Consider the following 4,302-nt stretch of genomic DNA (forward strand, 5'->3'; position numbering starts at 1 on the left):
CAATGAAGTTTGACGCATGGGTATGTTAAAGTGACGCTTGCAAGAAGATGCACTGGGTAGATTACTTTCTGGTTGCACATTAAAGTTCGGAGTACAAGCCAGCGATGCTTCCAGAGTTTGATGATTAGAACAACAATGTTCTTTCTGCCTTGATACATTGGCAATAGATGAGAATAGTTTCTTTGCGTCTTTCTTCTGCATTTCGTCTCTTAAACGTTTGGCAACTGCAGGTGCAGAGGGGTGGGTACATCCTCGGCCTTTTTTCTTCACTCCACCTAACATGTGTTCTCTTAATCGTGGCGCCCCACCTGATTTTACTGTGTGGCATAGCTTACACTCCCAATCTATGAATCGGTTACCGATGTCAATTGCATATTGCCACTCTATCCCAGGTGCCTTTTTTTTTCTGCTATTCTGAATTTGGGCTCTATTAGAAGTATCGCTAGGTCCAACGTTTTCTTCCATCTCAAATAACCTAATCAAGCAAGCATACAATAATGAATACACAAACGAAGTAACAACAAAGCCACTCACATATTACAAAACATATATCACCACAGAAACATAGAAGCCTTAAAAAACCAAGTGATTACTGAAAAGCTAACATGTAGCCAAGCAAAAATCTGAAACTAGTTTGAATCTATTTTGACAAAAATAAAAGATCGTCACATATGTTGTTTATTGTTTTTATTTTAAAAGAGAAAGACATCTATGACGATTCATGCTAACTGCAAAGGATGATTGAAAGTTTTTTGCCTATAGGAATTTTATTTTTCAACTTACAAAACCGTAGATATTAATTTTTGCTAGACTTTTAGCGTCACGACAAGACAAGACGAATGCATAAATGTGTATTCTAAGATTAAGATACATGTAATTGACAGCATGCATACAATGCACATTGCACCCCCGATGAAGGATGTCTTTTGTACCCAATTAAGGTTACTTTAAACAAATCAAAGATCTATGATTGCCCAATACTCTAGAATAGGACAAAAGACCTTCTCTAAGACTCTAACATTGACAAAGCAAATCAAAGGTCTATGTTTGCCCAACACTCTAGTATAGGACAATAGACCCTTGTCTAATAAAGACTATATCAAATATCAAGAACCAATACAAGCCCCTAAGGAGGACTCTTGGCCCCATCAAACCATTTATAGAGCAGAATAAGGTAGACTACTTGCACTGCTCGAACGCAAAGTTGAAGTGACTCCAACTTTGTCCCTAAATCTCTGCGAGTATTAGCTACGAACCACACTCTGCCCACAATTCAAAGAATTGAGGACTAGTGGCTCAGTAGCCTTAGGAGTGCCAACAAGGAAAGATAATAGCCCGTAAGATAAGGACATTCTTCCCTAGAGGATGCTCCTAGCCAACCGGGAGCTCTATAAGCACTTCAAGGAAAGATGTGATGCCCCCAAAACAAGGACAATCTTCCCAAAAAGCCGATTGAAGGGTGTCGGGCACCTTTTATTTATAAGAAATATGCCCATCGGGATTCTTTGTTTCCCGACGGGGCCCACCAGGAAACAAAGAATCCTGGTGGGTTTACAGGAATAGTAAGTTTTGGCTGGTAAGAGATCAAGTCTTGTGAATATATGTTGTGATCACATGTTTTAGAATGTTAATAACACGTTTTGTTAATGTGATTACGAATTTGTGAACACGTTTATGAAATCCCTGGTGGAGGTGCATGAACTAGCAGATCACCATCACCAAAAAGTCTTCAACAAGACATTTGGAGCATCAAATGTGATGGATATAGACTAAGGGACTGGAGAGGAGCATGACTACAAGAGGTATTTTGGGTTTGTCAAATGAGGAGTGTGTGTCCATTACAAAGAAAAGAGCCTTCTTAAATAGGCAAGGAGAGGTGGTAGCCTTCACAATATAATAATGCTACTTTTCCAAGGTTTGCCCTCTTCCTAGCCCATAGTCGGCCGCACCATGAATTGCAATCGACAATAGTTGGGCTTCTTTTTCCCTATGCTCCAAACCATAGCTATGCTCCAAACCATAGCTTAGATCATTTGATTTGATCCTCATTATTTTATATTTTGGATGGGTTGGCACAAAGATGCTTTGCCACCTCAATCCCTCTCCCCTAATATTTTATGTACCTTTTCCCCTAGGTGACTCATGATTCCTGTCCTTCCATTTTATTTATGTTATTGGACCATTTCTAGCTTCCCTCTTATTAAATGTGGGTGAGGTGGAAGCATGAACCATTCAAGATGCTCCTCTATCTCATCACATTTATGCATATTATAATGCACACACCTTAACCTATATGCATAATTCAAAAGATGCTTGCCTACATGGAGGGTGGCACATGGAGCTCCTTGCCACCTCAACCATGGGGCCATGGGGCATGCATTATTCTATGAAACTAATGCCACACATGCATTCACACCTTTACTAATTACATTTACAGGAGTTCATTTTTTGGTTAATAGATTCCCCTCCCCCAGTCGTGCAATGCATAGCATTTCCATGACTAGGACACAGAGTCAAGAATAGAATGGTTTTAGAAATATCTTGTTGAAGACTTTTTTGGTGATGTGGATCCGCTAGTTCGTGCACCTCCACTAAACCATTGCTTCTCTCTTTGATCACCTTGTACGAACTTGACCATGTTGGGAGATATTTATTGTCCAATTGATGGTCAAGTCTATTGTTGAAGCTTAACCCCAAATCACCTTCATTGAACTGCCATTCACACCCTTTGCAGATCTTTGCATCTAGTCGAGCCTTCTATCAATTTTGTTTGATCTCCACACATGAAGTAGAGATTGTTGATGTGTCTCTTCTAGTCTTTCGAACTGCATCAACCAATCTTCCACCTTTTCATTTGCAAACAATTGTTGCTTTGAAGCAATCCTCAAAGTAGGCAACTTGATCTTCAAAGGTAGCACAGGTTCGGTTCCGTATACAAGCTCAAAATGTGTATGACCAATTGTTGTCTTGTGGGTGATGTTGTATGCCCATACTGCTTCAGTCACTTTGTGATCCCACTGTGTGCGATGACTTGCAACCATCTTTCCAATGGATTTGCATAAAATGCCATTAGTGCATTCTACTTGACCATTTGAATCCAGATAGTAGATACTAGAGGTACGACGGTTGATGCCCATTACAATCCATTAGTAGCTTCACTACATCGCTCATCATGAAGTGTCCTCCATGGTCAGAGATGATCTTTATAGGAGTGCCAAACCTTGTGCAAGATGCGATCGAAAATGAAATCAAAAACTGCTTTTCCAGTTGCTATTGGAAGAGGAGAAACTTTTGCCCACTTAGTAATGTATTGAGTTGCCACCAAGATGTACTTCCTCTTTCGAGCTGTAATAGGTAGAGGCCCTACAAAATCAATACCCCACTTCTGGAAAGGATGAATGGAGATTACAATATGGTGTTGTCCGGGTTGCAAATCCTTCCTACGAAAGAATTGGCAGAACTCACATGTTTTACAATGCAATGTGACATCCTTGAACAAAGTTGGCCAATAATAGCTGGCATGCAAAATCTTCTTAGCTATGTAATCAGCTGCATAATGACCACCACAAAATCCATCATGGTACTACTTCACATCTATTGCTCATCAAAGTACTTCGTCAAGTCCTTGGCGATACAAGACTCCATCAAAGATGATGTAGCATCTTCTATCCCTTCGGATCTTCTTGCATTCATAGCTAGTACATCCAAGAGGAAAACAAAAGGTACACAAAAAGTTGTAAATACCTCCATACCATGGATCATCGATGGAGATGGCAGATAGAATGTTTACTTCAAGGTTTTCTCCCAAATCAATGAGAGCATTTTTTAGATTGGAGCAACCACCTTTCCCAATCTTGAAAGAAAAATCATACTCTTAAAGTATGGCCAACCATTTAGCAAGTCTACCCAAGGGATGAGAAGATTGCAAAACTTGATTACTTAAAGCATTGTTTGAAATGATTACAGAATGCTGACCAATGAGGTAGTGCTTAAACTTTTCAACACAAAAGATCAATGAAAGTGCATGCTTCTTTGACTCTAAATAGCATTGCTCGGTAATGAGAGGCATATCATATTGGATACATGAACCGATCTTCTCCTTGTTCAAAAAGAATACCAACCAATGTATGTGTGCCAAATCCAGGGTTGATGTAGAACTCCTTTGACCAATCTAGATTATGGAAAATGGGTTTTGAAGCTAAAGCATCTTTGACTTGTGTGAACCCATGATCACACTCTTCATTCCAGCAGAATACAGTGTTGTCTTTCAATAGCAAGGTGATAGGTCGAGTCATAGTAGCA

The sequence above is a fragment of the Cibotium barometz genome, chromosome 29 (genome assembly GCF_041138505.1).
Source record: "Cibotium barometz isolate CiBa-2024 chromosome 29, ASM4113850v1, whole genome shotgun sequence".
NCBI classification, from domain to species: domain Eukaryota; kingdom Viridiplantae; phylum Streptophyta; class Polypodiopsida; order Cyatheales; family Cibotiaceae; genus Cibotium; species Cibotium barometz.